Source organism: Mustela putorius, unplaced genomic scaffold (genome assembly GCF_011764305.1).
Source record: "Mustela putorius furo isolate JIRA1106 unplaced genomic scaffold, ASM1176430v1.1 tig00001075_pilon_pilon_pilon, whole genome shotgun sequence".
In the NCBI taxonomy this organism is placed as follows: domain Eukaryota; kingdom Metazoa; phylum Chordata; class Mammalia; order Carnivora; family Mustelidae; genus Mustela; species Mustela putorius.
This window is the reverse complement of record NW_025421560.1, coordinates 5,010,843-5,028,914: the sequence shown is the minus strand read 5'-3', so window position 1 is coordinate 5,028,914 and position 18,072 is coordinate 5,010,843. Positions and strand designations below refer to the sequence as shown.

The 18,072-nt window shown below is 52.2% G+C and overlaps 1 protein-coding gene across 1 annotated transcript in view; it reads right to left on the bottom strand.

Annotated features, from left to right (window-relative positions):
* The window catches only part of LOC123393914, a gene marked incomplete at its 3' end in the record, with an annotated part of 112,432 nt that overhangs the window by 73,761 nt on the left and 20,599 nt on the right, over positions 1-18,072 (bottom strand). The window contains exons 4-5 of the mRNA XM_045087207.1: positions 14,563-14,627; positions 13,447-13,587 (exon numbers count right to left, since the gene is read on the bottom strand). The remainder of the gene's footprint in view (positions 1-13,446; positions 13,588-14,562; positions 14,628-18,072) is intronic.

Here is an 18,072-nt window from a genome sequence, read left to right as displayed (position 1 = left end):
AACGTTCAACAGGAACGACAGAGGAAGACGCCCCGTTTTACACCAGAGTGGTACGCTGGCCTTTCTTTGGGGGAGACACAAAATTCTTCTGGCTTTTTAAAAATCAAGGTTACATGAAAAAAAATCTCAGCATGCACAAGTGAAAGGGTAGGGAGAAGTCTGACAGAGAATCTGTTACCAAACGCTACCTAACCCCGAAGGCATTGCAGGGGGGCTGGGACAACCACAGCATGATCACCTACCATCTGGAGGAGAGGGAGCTTTAGTACGGGTAGCAGCTATTCCTCCTTGGCACCTATTTTGTCCAGTGGGACCCGAAACGTGGGACCTCTAGGAAGACTAGGCACATCTGTGGAGAACTCATTTTGCTCTTGTCATACTTTGGGGCTCACGGGCCTCTAGCACACTTCCCCATGTGGCTTCCTCTGGTGCCCCAGGGAACAAAAGAGCCATGCAAACAGGACAAAGCCTGATTTGATGTTCATACTGTTTCCTATTCTGAAATCACAGGTGTCCCTGCTGGAAGGGGATGGCGGTAAGTATTCTGTACTCTAGAGTCACTCACTTGTTTGCAACAACCTGGAAAAGGGCCAAGGTCGGGGCTTCGTCGCAGCCACGATGAGAACCACCCTGATTCCAGGTCTGGCGGGTCTGAGAAGGGTGGTCAGGGTAACAGAAAGGGATTTTCTGGGGAAAGACCCGTGGCTTCATGGCCCTGTCCCCGGAAACTACTACTGCGCTGCTCTTAGGTGGTGCAGGTTTGGGGGCAGGCAGTAGGTGTGCCTTGGAGATGGACTATTTCACAGCTACTCCAGGCCCTGTAGCTCCAACAGGAGGCAGAGTTTCTATTCACATCCCTGCTCCTCTCCAGGACCTTTCGTCCTCCATCCAGGAAGGGCCCACTGCAGCTCAGTCCATACTGATGAGCTCCCCACCTCCACACACATGTCCACACGTGCACGCCAAGCAAAGCTCCCCGAGCGATTCCCAAAGAGTCCCATAGGGGTCCCGACATTCTCTGTGTGTATCCACCCAGATCCCCTGGCTAGCCTGTACGATGACCTTGACGTGGACAGCACAGAGGGAGAGGTCCCATTGTTCACCAAGGTGGTAAGTCAGCCTTCCTTCAGGTGAGGTCCAGCAGCATCCCTTATTTCCCTGATACTCGCAATCAGATCCGAACATCTCGGCATGTACAATGTCCTTGGTGGAGAGATTCTTGAGAGAGCGACTCTTAGCCAGGGACGCCCCATTCCAAAGACCCTGCAGGAAACAGCAGGTGCGGTTACCGTCCACAGGGTCGTGAGCTTTTTCACGGGTGATACTGACACCGCCGTGCCACCTAATGGACCCAGGGCATGCGACCTCTAGGTGGATTCCATATCACTGCCCATGACCCTGCCCATCACCAAGAGACCAAAAGAGCTGTGCACACAGGACAAGGCAGGACTTGATGTTCATCATGTTTTCTTTTCTATAATCGCAGGTGGCCCGGCTGGAAAAGGAGCTTAGTGGTAAGTATGCTGTCCTCTAGAGTCACTCATTGCTTTTGAGCAACCTGGACAAGGGGCAAGGTGGGGCTTCCTTGCAGGCTCCATCTTGAGAGCCACCCACAATCCAGATCCTGTTGCAACGAGACTAAGGGTCATGTTCCGGACCGAGAACCCAGGCCTCGTGACCCTGGCCCCGGAAGCTACCGTGCTGCTCTTAGGTGCTGTAGGATCGGGTGCTGGGCACGTGGTCTGTTTCCATGGGAATCCATGTGCTGTGATTCTCAGGGTTGGTGTGTGTGTGTGTCAGGTGGGTGAATGCTGCGCTCTCGAACATGTCTGGTCCCCTCAAAATGGCGATTAATGGTGTCCACGTTCTCAGGGACGTTTCCCATCACTGTCACGTCAGGAACGTGACATGGAAAAACTCTTCAACACCTACAATTGAAAGAGGTGTTCTTTCCTTGCAACAACACATCAATTCCCCCAGAAAACAAATCCCGTCGCTAACTAGGAAGGGCTAGACTGTGCCCCAAAGACACAAGTGTGTCCCTGTTACTGAGTCAGCGTCCATGGGGCTCTCCCGCCAAGGTAGGTCTCGGGCAAGAATGGTCACAGCACCTCCCTCTTGACACTGCACTCACACACACACACACACACACACACACACACACACACACACACGTACGTCTCTGCATCAGAGGCCCCACGATGCGTCTTCCCAACCTCATCGCAAGCACTGAGTGCTGGGACACACTTCCTCCCTTCTGCAGGCGGCATCCGGGGCAGCCGCATGCAAAAGCCCGTTCGGGGATGACGCGCACAAAGGGGCAATGGCCAGGGAACAGATGGGGCCAATTCACTCCGTGTTTCTCCATGGAGAATTACCATTTCCCTGCAGATACTGTGTCTAAGAATGCAACTGGCCTTCTCCCAGGGAAACCCCACACCCACCACTGGTCCTTGCTGGGGCACTTGGAGGTGGGCCCCAAAGGTGTCCTATCCAAGGGGGACGAGGTGGTCTTCAGGGACTGAGGATCACTGGCGGCACCTGGGCCCCCTCCATGCAGGAACGAAGGGTGGGGTGCTCTGTGCATCGCAACGTGGCCAAAAAGAACCTCAAACCTCTCAACAGGGGTGACAGGACAATCACCACCCATTTTGCTGGCCATCTGTCCATGCAAGAGGGCCTTGTTAGATTCGGAAGGTTTGGGCCAATAGACAACTCAAGGGGGTTCAGTGCCTGGGAATGGAAACAGAGCCAAATCAGGGTTTCAGGGTTCTTTGGCAGCCAACAAGACTTTCTCTCATGAGAAACATGTATTGGAAACAGAATCTGATTTTCCAACATCTCTTTTTCTCTCTCGCACGCGCGAGATCCACGGGAGTACCTTTCGCTGCTCTCCGAGGACACTCAACGGGCTTTTCCAGGGTAGTTGCACCAGTCTGCATTCCACAAATTGCATACAAAGTCTCCAATTTTCTGCCTCCTTCCAACATGGGTCCTGGGTTTGAATTCCTGGTTTGGGTCCTCGCCACCCTAACTACAATGCCACAGCTCGGCGTCCTGTGTATTCGCATTGCCCTCACGATGCCTTATGCTGAGCATCTTTTCGTACGACGTCTGCCTGACTGACCGAGTTATTTTTGTTCCCTTTTGCAGCACAGACTATTCCAGTCTTTTTCTCGATTCTTTCATTTGGTGAAATCACAGTCTTCTTTTGTTTGGTTGGTTTTCTTTGTTGTTCTTCCTTTATGTCAGTGAACACACCTTTTCTGAAATAAGGATTGCCAAGGGTGTCTCCAATCTGTGGGCTGCCTTTTCACTCTGTTCGCTGTTTCAGAAGAGGATGCTTTTTCTGGGCGGTCCTCTTGGGAAGCATCGTGATGCCAACATGAGCGCATTTCCGGGCGCATTTATCTTCGGCTCCCAGGTGCCCCTGCCTCTTTGTATGCCAGCACCCTCCTGTTGGCTCAGGGGAGTCATCCAAGGTATTGGAAGGTCAGCTTCTAGAGACCCACCACTGACTTCTTCATATTCAGAAACGTCGTGGCTCCTTGTGTTCCTTTATGGTTCCCTTATCTATTCTAGCAGCTTCTCTGTCCCGAGAGCAGCACATTGTAGGCTTTAGATCAGTGCTGCATGGAATCCGTTCCCCACTTATTCTAGCAACTGGGGCTTCACCTTCATCTCTTCGGGTCCAAAGACCTCCAGCAGCACCTGGTGGGTGTGTGTGAGCCCGGGAACGTCTTCCCTTGATCAACGTCCCTGTCACGCCAGCCACAGATGCCCGAAAAATACGCAGGAGAGCAGGCCTGGTCTCTCGCTCCTGGTTGGTGTCTAGTGCCGAGTGATCCAGGAAAAAGAGTCTGTCTAGTATCCATCGTACACAGTCATTCCTTATCTCAGTGCAGTACACAGAAATCATCAAGGGAACGGAAACGTCCAGTTGCTCACTCCCACTAGCCACACGTCAAGAGTCCCATAACAACTGGCGTTTCCGATGGTTGCGCTGGGAGGGGACAGCGGTCATGGGCATGCAGAACTGACACTGAGGTGGCTGCTGCAGCGTCCTGGTCTCATTAGAAGGCATGAGACTCCAATCCCCATCTCCTCCAAGGGCTCCGGCTCCGCCAGCCCCGTGAACCTCTGAAAGCACAGCAGAAGGGTCAGGCAGATGCTGCACGGCCCAGAGACATCTCAACGCACTTGGGATGAAGGGGTGAGGCGGTTTCTCCCCTAATGGCATTGCTCCTCTTTCAGTTCTTACAGATCTACTGGTAGAGAGCATCGAGGACTACTCCACCAGTGAGGACGAAGTCTCTTCAGGTAGGGAACGGCACCAAGGAGGGGAACACTGGGACATGGCTCCCGGGAACATGGGGTTGCCCCTGCCGCTCCGGAGAATGAAGAAGGTGGGTCAAAAACCACCAAGGAAAGGGATGCTCTGGCACAGGCATGATTTGCTCATGTCACGGTTTCGGGATGAAAAGAACAGACGAGGTGTCCACGGGCCTTTAGGGTAGGCTGGGTTTGTCATCACCACTCGACTCCTTGCGCGGCTCCTTGAAGGATCTTTCCCATCAAAGCTGCTCGTGCCTCCCTTGGCCGCTGCCACATGTCAAAGCTTGGCCTCTTTGCTCATGGCCTTTCGGGAATGGTGCACAAGAGATTCTGCATCTTTCTTGGCACGGGCCCAGACCTGGTCATGCTCAGGACTTGGCGGCCCCAACCGCACTCTACTGGGCAAGAGAACCGCGACACTACGCTCTGGTCTGAGCCAGGAGGTAGAAGACAGGTCTAAATCCTCTCCCTCATAACCTCCACTACCAAACCGTCCCGGTTCTCTCCAAGCTGCTGTACCTTCAAGGGGATGCCCAGAGCTGCAGAAGGGAAAGCGTACTTCCCCTGGGTTCACTACACAGGTTCCTGTAAATCGTACCTTCTGCCAGCCTTCACACCCCAGCCCAGTCTGACCTGTGGACGTGTTCCCAAGGGCGGGACGCCCCCATGCAGCTCCCCTGGAGAACCCCTGTTCGCGGGCCACGGTCCCCTGGGCCTGTGTGAAGGGGCTGCTGGACCTGCTTCACACACTTGCTGCCCCGGGTCCACTCTACCTCTCACCAGCTGGCATCGAGGCATAGCACAGAGCCTCTTGGGAGCAGGGTCAGGGAGTCACGGTTCCTCTCACAAACCCACCTCGCCGCTCACAGCCCTGGCCATGCTCCCCCACTCCCTAGCCATGCCCACACGGCAAACGTTCCTCAGGCCTGCCCAGGGCCCTACACACACCCCGACCCCGTCCATTCCTGGCAAGCCTCAGCAGGAGCACTGGCAAGGAATCCTGTGTTTCAGTCACCACACCGATGGATGCTTTCCAGGGCTGCCCTGAACAGCTGAGGGCGCCTGCACAATTTCCCATGCTCCCGTCTCCATTCAACCTCTCTAACACTTAGGGAAACAGAGGGCGTTGCGTTCCCTGAAACACGTCCCTGGGAAGGTCATCCCAGTCCCTGGGCAGACATGGGCTGTGGGGAGGAGGTGGGCCATCTCTCCCTGCATTTCCCCAGCAATCCCAGGCCCATGACAACTGCTCCCAGCACAGACAGATCGGGGGATTGATTCCGGGGGACCCAGGATATCTCCTCTCTTTCATGGTTGCCCCCTCCTGGACAACAATAGGACTGGTGGAGCTTGGCAGGGGGAAGGACATGGAGCATCTCTAGGGGAGGAGGTGGAAGAGGACGAGGAGGAAGACAGAGAGCAGGGAAGGACAAGTACAAGGACAGAGGAAGACAAAGTCCCGCAGAGGCAGTCTTAGGGACAGTGACAGCCTCCAGGGGGGAAAGGATCACACAGCCGGGCTTCCGGGTCTTGGAGAGAATCGGAGGTGGGAAGAGCAGGTGGGCAACCGGAGACCCCCCCTGTACCCTGCGGAAATCAAGCGACCAAGGCCAAGGAGGACTCGGAGCTAGGGACGCACCCCACTGAGGGCAGAGCCCAGCATCCCCAGAGCAGTGGGTCGCCAGCTGCACTAACTCCCCTTTGTCCTCTCTCATGGCCAACCCCAGCATCCTCGCTGATCTCTGACCCGGAGAAGGATTCCATGGACGACGATTCCGTCGGAAGGAGCCACCCTGCGCCTGTAATGCACTTCCACCTCCATCTCTTGGGCTTTCTCTCTCCTCTGTCCATAAGCGCCTCCTCCCAGCGCTTCCCCTTTCCCTGCTTTGACGATGCCCACCCTGGAGGCCCTCGTCTCCGGCAGGCACTCAGGCTTTGCATCGGAACTGCTGCATGAAATCCCCGGGCAGCCCTCCTCACCCCTTTCCTACCATCACCCTGACCCCTCACTGCTGACTCTGGGAAGCAGCCCCGGACAGCAGAGCAGAGAGAGAGGGCTGGGAGTCGGCAGGGCACGGCTCACCCGGCTGGAGGGCCCTCGGGAAGGGAGGCTGGGTGTGAGTATCCCCACTTGGTTCTCTGATGCCAGGGAGTCTGTGCTCATACCCACTTCTGCTCTTGCTCTCAGCTCTCAAGAAGCTTCCCTTCTGTGGACATGGCGCAAATGACAAGGGACGCAGAAGAAGAGGAGGACTCGGGAACGGGGTGAGTCGGGCAGGAAAAGGGGCCGGTGAACATGGACACACGTTCTCCCTCGTTGCCCAGTCCCTGTTGTGGGCACCTCGGCAAACCGCACAAAACCCGGGGTGCTGCCCTAGCCTCTGACCACAAAGAGGAGAGGAGAGGAAGGTCCCAGTCCCTGCAGGCACTAGGAAGACCTGAGAACATCCCACGGGGAACCTCCACCTAATCCAGGCAACTCCCTGTGGTGGTTAGGCGCTGTCGTCCAGGAGCTGCTGATCTTGGAGGGAGGGCCCTGGCTACCTGGAGGGACTGGACCCCAGGCAGCCTAGGCACGGTGACCTCCTGGCAAAGGGCTCCACGCCCCCCATTGAGCCCCTCCCTCTGCACGACACAAGCCTTGCCCTCCCACCCTGCAAAAGTCAGCAGATGGCTTACTCCCAGGCGACACTACTCGCGAAGAGACAGTGGTGAGGTGGCCTCATCTCCCACTTCAGGCACGAGAGAAATGAGCAAACAAGGCCCCCCCGGGCTCACAGGAGCAGGACAGCTCACCCCTCCCAGCGCTGCATCCCTGTGGGCACGTAGTCGGGCCCGGTCTCCAGCTGAGTCATGTCTGCCGGCCACTCCCATACGATCTGACCAACACCTCCAGTCCCCCGAGCCTCCAAGACGCCTCGTGGGAGGTAGTGGGTCCCCTCATGGCACCATTTTGCTTTGTGAGTTTCATGCTCTAGAGACTCTCCTCGATCCCTCAGTCAGCAGGGGAGATTCACCAGGGAAAGGCCACCCTGCTTGCTCCCACCTCACCCAACACCTGCCCACAGCCCGTGGACTGTGCGAACTCACTTCCCCTGGGAGTCGGGAGCACGTGGTCTCTGCCACGCCACCTGCCACACTCGTGTGGGCAAAGGCTCCCTCCACAGAGAAGGGCACGTCCAGGGCTCTCAGAGAGGCTGGGGAAGGGACAGCCCAGCAGGAGGAGGAGGACCCTGCCGTCATGGAGAAGGACGCTCAGGGAAGGGCCTGAGGGACCCTGGCTGTGAAGCTTTCATTCAGCCCCAGGGGGCCCACGGGAAATTCCCCTTTCTTCAGGTCATGCATGGGTCCTGCAGGGAAACCTCCACCTCAACACCTCAGAAGACATATTCCCCAAAACCCCACAGGCCTCTGGTAAGACATGGCCCAAACCACACGCCACTCACTATCTCACACCACTCCACCCGTTGTCTCCACAGCTGCGCCACAGGACAGTGTGCCCGCCACCCCCCCCCGAGGCACCAAAGGCTCCTGGGGTGCTCCGACAAAGGGAGCCAGGAGGGCCCTGGGGCCCCACTTGCGGCTCCGATTTGGGCCCGGAGGAGGATTCGGCATGAACACACAGGGAAACACGCCTGCAGGAACGGCTCTCTTACGCCTGACCTCCGTAGGCCAAAGAGACGACTTCTGGGCAGCCCACCAGAGGACGGCACTGGAGCCCCGAGGACGAGACGAGAGGACCCTCTGAGTCGGCCGCCACACCCAGAGCTGGCTGCCCGGGACCTGCCGATGACGGACACTTGGGAGCACGAGGCAACCACCTGGGCCCACAACAATCCGTTGTGTGGGGAGACTGGGCCGACCTGGGGCTGGGCCCACCTGGGACTGGGATGGAGAGCAGCCTTCCCGTCGTCTCCCCTGTCTGCTGCAGGGGCTGCTCCTCCTCCCGCTGTCCCCTGCAGACCCCGGCAACCCTGCAGAGCATGACACATGCAGGACGAAGCGGCACTGCCAGGGTCCCTTGATCACCCTGGGATCGACTCGAGGGGCAGCGGCCCTACCCCTGCTGGATTCCCCAAGGGTGCCGCACCGGAACCGCCCCTGTCGCTTCGACGCACAGGACCGTGACCAATGCTGGGCTCAACACTGGCAGCGGCCCCACAAAAAAAGTGCCCCGCTCAGCCTGTGTGTTTGGCAGCAGCAAGAGGTTTAGGGAGGAGAGGCTCTCCCCTGCACTCAGCGGCCTCTTCCATTTACAACTCTGACAGCAGAGGCCTCCCCCAGCTGGGCCTACCCCACCTGACCAGGAACGACCCACGCGGAGGGACAGCTCTACGCCCCTATTCAGCAGGAAGAAGCTACAGAAGATGAGACCGTCCTCCTTCAACAACCTTAACCACGCAATGCTCCGCCCTGGTCAGGGGCACACGAGGAAGGAGGAGAAGGCTAGCTGAGCACCAAGCAGGAGCTGGCATGCCACACCGCCCCCCCAACCTGGGATACGGGGGACATCCCTCAGGCGCTCTGACTGCCCTCAAGCTGAGGAAAGGAAAAAACAGATTCTCCCCGGAAGGCAAGACCGGAGTCTCCCTCGGTTTGTAAACGTCCTCGTGATTCTGCAGGAATCAAGAGGCCCGCTTAATGAGAGGCTAGCGACCTGCCAGAGGCCCGGATCTCCGTTTCCTGAAGCCCTGACATCTCTCTCCCCTCCACGACACTGAGGGAGGCTGAGGCCGAAGGAAATGTCCGTAGGACAGAGTTTCTTTTCAAACCTGCAGTCCCTTGAGAAGGACCTGTGAGAGGAGGAAGGTAACATTCCTCCAGGAAGCTCCCAACCATCTTTCAATTCATGCCTTCCTAGCAGGAAAAAAAACACCTTCCCTTCACAAGAGCAAAGTCAACTGTATCCTCGGTGTCCTCTGTCCACCTGCCACGTTCTTGCAAAACTTCCCTTTTGCCTGACCTCCCCCCCCAATGCCATCCCAGAGAGTCAGCCTCCCGTCACGACCCCAGCAAGCAGCCCTTTCTACCCAAGGGTCGTATCCCTGTGCCTTAATAAAAATCACCTCCTGCCAGCAAAGCCGTCTCAAGACTTCTTTCTTGGCCATCGGCCTTGAATACTAACCTCCTTCCTACATCAGTCCTGTCTCCTGTAGGGCTCCTGTGGAAACAGCCCTGCAACACGGGCCCATTTCTGTCAACTCTTCCGACTCCATCCACCTCACCCGCTGCACATTCTGTGTCCTCCGAGGACTGGACCCTTCTGTGGTTCTTGCACTCAAACCCTCACATGGCCCCTCTCTCGGTCCTCGACGTGGTTGACGTTGCCCTTCTGAAACTCCCCAGCATCCCTCCCTCACTCTCTTTGTCTCGCAGGTTTATCTGGTCCAAAGGTTCTCATCACCAACACCCTACAACCGGTTTCTGCTCCTGAGTAAAGGACTCCATTCCTTTCCTTTGTCATCAAGCTCAAATCTTACTCTCAGATGTTTGTCTCACAACTTTCAAATTCTTCTTTCCCCTAATGCCTCTCTACCAGTTTCTCTTCTCCCTTTTGCAAGCCGCCGTCTCTCCCACCCTCGCTCCCTCCCTTCCTTCCTTCCTTCCTTCCTTCCCTACATGATCTTTTCGTTCTTTGTATTCCTTCCTCCCTCCCCCTCTTTCCTTTTCTCCTTCTGTTCTGTTAGTCCCCACACAGCACTTCGGTACTTTTTCACCTAGTGTTCCAGGACTCACTCACTGTGTACAAGACCCAGGAGCTCACGGCAATTCGTTCCCTATTATAAAGGATGAAGGGAGACCCACACGGGGGCATCTCAAAGGTCGGCTTCTCTGCAAGTCAACGGGAAGCTTCAGGGTCATGAACCCTGGCCTTCCACACTAGAGCTGGACACGGGCTACGCTAAGCATTCCCCACAATCTCCGGTCTTCCAAGACCCTGAGCATATGGGCTGTCCCACCAGAAACCTGAAGAGTTTCATTTCTCGGCTGAAATGGGTCTCGAGTCAAGCCGCCGCCCGAGTGTCTGGAAAAGTCACTGGCTTCAGCACGACTCACGGGCATATAGTCTTTGAAACAGAAACATCAAAAATTTAATCAGCAGTTGACGTGGGTTTGATGCTACCATGTAGAAAGATCTAAATGAATTCCGGAAAGGAACAAGGCACGCGACTACAAGTGGCCTACAGGGGTAGACGCAGCGACCATTCCTGAAGGGAGGGGCTGGAACGCGTTCCTTGAGTCAAGAAGGGAGGAACGTGAGGGAGCGATCCTGCCACAGCCCCTCGTGTTCTGGCCACTAGCAGAGGGTTCACACTGCACAGGAACCCGGGCAATGCTGGAGCACAGCACGGGAGAGGTCTCACGTGCCTCACTCACTCCAGGTGTGCTGTGTCCTGGGAAGACAAGCCTTGTATTTGCTGACAATGTGGAAGAGCCTTCAGCCATGTGTCCCTGATGCCAGGGACATCAGAGCTCGTTCATCCTGGATCGCAGCACACCCATCTACCCAGTGTGGGAGAGCCTTTAGTCGGGGCTCTAACCTCGGGAGACACGAGAGAACTCACCCTTCCGAGGAACGGAGACATGATACACATGGGGGGAACAACTCCAGGGCAGTGCTCACCTCTGTACACAGTAAGACCACTGGAGACGCCCCTCGGGGATGGAAAGAAGGTGGGGGACCCTTGCTTCAGAGAGCTCTGCTCTTCTTCCTGCCCAGGAACTCACACGGGCTAGAAGCCATGTGCTGGGATTGCTGCACAAGAGCTCACAGCAACATACATCCCTTCGAGGCCATGGCCACGTTCCCACAGACAGAAACCGGTTGAATGTCATCTTCAGGGGAAAGCATTTAGGCCAGCCACACCCTTAGCCAGCACCCGAGGATCCACACCGGCGGCCACCCCGACAAATGCGGTCAATGTGGAAGAGCCGTTGGATACAGCTCTCACATTTGGAGACACCAGACAATTCAGAGCGGAGAAACCTGTGTCTGTCACCACTGGGGCCCCGCCTGTACCCAGAGCGCCCACCTTGCTCACCGCCACAGAAATCACACAGTACAAACCCTTGTCTCCCGTCACTGAGGCAGAGCCTTCACCCAGAAGTGGGCCCTTTCCCAACACCAGAGAACTCACACGGGGAGAGCCACCAGCGCGGTATCCTGGTGGAAGAAGCTTCAGGTGGGGTTCAGGCCTGAGGCTCCCGCTACCATCTCAGAGTGTGCTTCATCCCTCACATGGGAGCGAAGGTGCAGGCACCCCTGGGACCCCCTGCATCATCGCTGTGGCTGAATGCGAGGACATCCCATATGGGAATCCCATTCCTCACGGAGCCAACCCAGGAAGGACCTGAGAGGATTCGCACACAGGAAAATCCTCCCGGTCTGATGAGCAAAGGAATGGGCTCAGCTATCCCTTCTTCCCTAGCCAGCAATGACACCCTCACACCGAGGAATCACTGATCCCAACACAACGAAGGGAAATTCTTCCCTGGACACTCCCATCAGCAACTACCTCCTAAGGAATTCCTCAGGGTGACTCTGAGATACAAACTCAGACACTGCAAACACATATAACAGGGCCCCGTTCTGAGGGATGCGGAATGCGCTATTCCAGTAACCAATAGCTAGAAATCAAGCACATCTGCTCTGATCCAGGAGTACTTCCATAAAGGCCAGTCTCACCAAACAGCGCGGGTCTCACAACCGTGCACAATATGCCAAGTAAGAACAGGGGACTTCTCCTTCAGGAGCTCTCACAACAGACACAGGTACTGTCCCTTGGTAGGAAGTGGGATCACGGGAAGTAACACTGCCTGGGATCCATGAGAACATCAAGTCGAGGGTGAACTCAGAGTCTCAGAACACAAGGTGATAGAAGTATGTTCACAAAAACATGAACCTATCGATGTATATAGATCGCAAGGATGAATGGCCACAAGATTCAAAAATCACATGGTTTGTGATCTACCTCTCATGTGTCCTTAATTCTACTAATATTGTCCTCACAAAGCGCAATGGATTTAAAAAATAATTGCATGCTTAGAAATATATCCACTTCACTTATTGGAGATCGACAGAGCTAGCGAGGGAGCAAGAACAGCTGGGGTCCGGCAGCGGAGAAGAGAAAGAAAGGTGCCCAATCCAGGGCTTGATCCCCCAGGATCCAGGGATCCTGACCTCAGCCAAGGGCAGATGCTTACCCAACTGCGCCACCCGGGGGCTGGCAAATTAATTTCATCTTTTACAAAGATGCTCTTCTGGAAGACAAGGCACCAGAACCTCCACAGTTCAGCATCAGGCAGTGAGGGCTTCCTCCCTGTCTAGGAGAACATGGAAGCCAAAGGTTTTTCTCCACCACCAAGAAGAGCTACATATCTCTGGGCCTGAGAGGGTATACAACCACTGCAGATGTGGAAATACTCCCCGATTCGGTAGATTTTGAACAGGAAGGCGTTCTTACGGTCCCTTCCATAAAGACAAAGCCTGTCTAGGAATGCCTGCGAGGTTCTTTCAGTTAAGGGACCAGCTGTTGGCTTTGGGTCAGGTTATGATGTCAGGGTTATGGGACTGAGCCCCTTGTCAGGCTATGGAAGGAATGTGGAGCCTGCTGAAGGGTCGTTCTCATCCCCTGCAACACCCACTCCCCCGCAAAAAAAAAAAAAACCAGGAGAGCGTGAGTGAGAAAGACAGAGAGAAAGAACGTGTGCGGAAGTCCACTCAGACATCCATTTGTAAAGATGCCCGGCATTCTTTGCTCTAGATGAATGGCCCAATAAAGCCAGTGTGGGCTGATAGTTGACCATCAAGAGAATGTCTATTTATAAGATCAGGCAGCAATAACTCAGGACTCTGCTAAAAGGGGCAACCTGGAGTTCAGAAGTCTTGTGTGGGGCAGGGACTTGCAGAACCTTCTCCACATGTGCCACTAAATCATCTTCCCCAAGCAGCCAACTCTAGACATTCTGGTTAAGGGTACAACTCCACGTTAATCGACAGGAAGAGGCTCTCTTTTCCTCCGGAAGAAAGACAGAGGCCGGCAAGAAAGACACCCAAGTAAAGGCCTGAACCTCAACCCAGGTGGGAGGTTCAGAACCAAGACAACTTACCACTGTGATGCACGTGCACCAGCGAGACGACAGCGGTCACAATCCTGGACGTGCTGCACTTCCATCTGCACTGAAGAGACAGAGGCCAGACGCTCTGGATGCTGCCCAGCAGGCCACGTCCCCTGAGCCTCGAAGCACCACCTGTAAAAACAAGGAGAGCATTCAGTCGAGGTCTCAGGACCCGCACATGGGGAGAGACAGTCACCCATGATGGAAGCAGGCCCCTCCTTCCCAGCAGGGAGTGCAGGTTCAAGGAGGCCAAAACCACAGGGCCCCGCCATCTGTCAAAGTCTTAGCATTGCTGCTGGAAGGCCTTCCCCTAAAGCATGCTTGGCGAATTGCCTGCCAGGAGTTCCATCAGGCTGAAAAGGGCCTCTGGTCTTTCCTTGCTAAGACATGCCTCTCATGGACCCTGGTACTCAACAAGAAAAAAAAAAAAAAAAAAAATACAAGAACGACTGACTACCTTCCCCTTCCACAACACCCTTCCACTTCAGGGTCCTGGCTATGGTAGAGTTCACACTGTGCGCATTTTGCCCTGATAAACGCCAACCCTCCAATAAAGGACAGAGCAGAGTATCACGCTTGAGCACCCCAGCGATTTGGCTGGCTGCTGTGGCTGACTGGGCCTCCCTCCCTCCCTCTCTCCCTGGCTCTACTCCTTTCCAATAAGCATCTGCCTGGCCCTGGGACTCTGGCTGTCCCTTGGTTCCCCGGGCCCTGGGTACAGGCCGTCAAAGGCAGTTGAGGGGCTACAGACTCCAGCCGGCCGGCCCTGTGCTACCCTCAACCCGACCATCGTGGTAACCAACGTGGGCCCAGGTGCCTGATCCAACTGCAGCCCCCGCCTTCCTGCTCAAACACAGGGTCGCTTCCGCAGCAAGGCACATCGGCCCCAAATAACCTGCCCCTTTGCCCCCACCCCACCGGCCTGAATATCCCCTGGGGACAGAAGCCCTAGAAGACAACACAACCTCCATTCCAGTCAGCGCATTTCACTCATCCTCACGTCTTGCACAGGTTGTCTGATGGGTCCAGAAAAATCCGCCTACGGTATGGCCCGCGTGCTGTTGTGATGTTAGGAACCCTTCACCTCCCCATAGTTTGAAAGGTCACCTGACCCATTTTGGAGGGCTGTCCCAGTGACCACGCCCACTTCTCCTGCCAGCCTGGGACTCTGCCTGCAGAAAAAGAACAAGAAAGAACAAGAGTTGGTGATAATGTGAAGAAAAAGGAACCTTGTATACTGATGATGGGGATGAAAACTGGTGCAGCCATTATGGAAAACAATGTGGGGGTTCCTCAAAAATTTAAAAATAGAACTGTCATATGTTCCAGTAATTCCATTACTGGGTAATTACTCAAAGCAAATGAAAACACTTGAAAAGATACGTTTATATTGCAGCACTATTTACAGTAGGCAAGATATGGAAGAGCCCGTCAATAGATGACTGGATAAAATGACGTGGTGTATATATAGATATATATAGAGAGAGAGAGATAGAGATTATATAGATATCTAATAGACTAGTACTTGGCCAGAGAAAAGAATGAAATCTTGACATTTGCAACAACACAGATAAATCTAGAAGGTATAATACTAAATGAAATAGGTCAAAGAAAGACAAATATCCTATGATTTCAATCATATGTGAAAGTTAAGAAACAAAACAAAGCATAAAAGAGACGCAAAAAAAGAGACTCACAAATATAGAGAACAAACTGGTGATTACCAGAGGGAAGGTGGGTGGAAAGAGGGCATGAGACAATGAGGGTGTGTCATTTAAAAGGAAAAACAAAACTCTATCTGAAGTCAATATTATTGTCTATGTAGAAAATCTCAAGTATCTTATAAAAAGTAAAAAAAAAACTATTGGAAGCAATGAGGAAATACCAAAACATCATAGGATACAAGGTCAATGTAAAAAAGTCAACTATTTTCCTATATCTGAATAAAGAATTGAATTCCAAATTTTCAAATGAAAAAAATACTCTCTACAATACACCCCTAAAAAGGGTACTCAAGTATAAAATCTAACACAATACATATACACAGGAAGACAAAACTGAGGGAAGAAATCAAAGATCTAAATAAATGGAGAGTTCGTATTCATCAGTAGCAAGACTCAATACGGCTAAGAGGTCAATTCTTTCCAACTTAATCGATAAATTCAATGAAATCCAAGTAAAACCTCACAGTTATTTTGCAGATAATGACAAGAAGATTCTGAAGTTTACACAGAAAGGCAAATATCTAGAAGAGCCAACACACTGGACACCTGCGTGGCTCAGGTCATGATCCCAGAGTCCTGGGATCAAGTCCCGAGTCAAGCTCCTTGCTCAGAGGGGAGCCTGCTTCTCCCTCTGCCCTCTCTGCCTGTGACATCCCCTGTTTGTTCTCTCTCTCTGACAAATAAATAACATCTTTTTAAAAAGTTTAAAAAAGAATAGCCAACACAATGTGGAAGAAAAATGAGAATTCACCTCACCTGGTCTTGAGACTTACTATAAAGCTACTAGCCACCAAGACAGTGTGTTAGTGCTGAGAGAGACACAAAGATCAACAGAACAGATTACAAGGACCAGGAATAGATCTACCAAAATAAAGTCAAACATTTTTTGACAAAGGCACAAAAGGAATAAAAGGAGAAAAGATAGTCTTTCAACAAATGGTGCTCGAACAACTGAACACTCATGCAAAAGAAATGAAACTAGACACAGACCTTACACAAGTATTAACTAAAAATGAATCAGAGATATAAATATAAAAATACAAGAATAAAGAATACAGGAGAAAAATCTCTAGGACACTGGTTTGGGGGATGGGTTTTTAGATTCAACAGCAAAAGCATATTCCACGGGGAAAAGCATGCGTTGGATATTATTAAAAATAAAGTCTTCTGCTCTGTGAAAGACATTTTTAAGAAAATGAAAGGATAAGGCACAGACAGGGAGAAAATATTTGGAACACAGGTATCTAATGAAGGCTTTGTGTCCAACATCACAAAAGAGCTCTTAATGATTCAATAATAAGAAAAGAAATGACCAAATGAAAAATATGCAAAAGATTTGAACAAACTCTTCACCAAAGATATAAGGGTAGCAAATAAATACACAAACAGATAGATGCTCCACATCACCTCAGTGGGAATATGCAGACAACATGACACAGGTACTGGAATGGTTACATCAAAAATAATGACAGTGCCAATTTCAGGTCCAGAATCAGAACAACAAGATTCTCATTCATAGTTGGTAGGAACAAAAACTGATACAGCAACTTTGTAGAAATAGTTTGGCAATTTCTTGCGAAGCTAAACATACATACATACATACATACATACATAACAAACACAGCAATTTCTTGCGAAGCTAAACATACATACATACATACATACATAACAAACACAGCAATTTCACATCCTATGTTTTTGAAAACTTGTGTTTTAAAACCAGGAGACAACAGTGTGAATACTTAGCTTACTATAGATAAAGATGGTGACATACTCAAATATTTTTAGACACATGTATATTCATGAGTGAGTATACACAAACTCCCTGTTCAGTTAGCTGAGTGGGTCTTTGAGCAATGACTTAAAAGTCACAACAGACACACCTAGTCCCCCAATCTTGGTTTCTCATACTATGTTCCAATGAAAAGAACCAGAACTACTTAGGGGGGGGGAAATGGCTAATTCTAGGGCAGGAAAGACATAAGATGAACCTGGAAAATCTACTGCCACAGAGTAAGGTAGAAATATTCAAACAATAACAGGGTATGTCAATAGACACAGGAAGCGACAGAAGGTGCTTTTTTTTTAAAATTTATTTACTTGTTTTTGAGAAAGTAGAAAAAGGAGAGAAAGCATAAGCAGCAGGGAGGAGCACAGGGAGAGAGAGAGAATTTCTATTTATTTATTTATTTACTTACTTACTTATTTCACAGGCAGAGATCACAAGTAGGCAGAGAGGCAGACAGAGAGAGAGGGTGAAGAAGGCTCCCTGCTGAGCTGAGAGGCCGATGTGGGGCTCGATCCCACGACCCCGGGACCATGACCTGAGCTGAAGGCAGAGGTTTTCACCCACTGAGCCACCCAGGCACCCTGAGAGAGAGAATTTCAAGCAGGCCCCACACTCAGCAAAGAGCCCAAGGTGGGGCTGGATCCCAGGACCCTGAGATCATGACCTGAGCTAAAATCAAGAGTCAGACACTCAACCAACTCAGCCACCCAGGTGCCACGAGAAGATGCTTTTACTAACCAACCTGGGACAACTTGAGCAACAAAAGGAACAAGGTATCATTGTACTAGAACCAAAATATAAAATAACTAGCCACGAATTCATGCTGATATAAATGGATTAGTAAATAGGAGAGAACAGAAAAATCTCCTATGCAGAATTCCTGATAATTTATGTACATAATCATGTAGCTACTCCAACAGGAAGGAGGTATAGTGTAAGTGGTATAGTGTAATTGCCCACTTCCTTCCAAGGAGTACAGTATGAGGACAGAGAAAACAAAGTAATAAGTCATGTCCAGAGCACTAACCCTTGATATGATAAGACCAAAGGACATTTTATCTCTGTGGTCTTCCTCCAAGAAACCCATAACCTCAGTCTAATCAT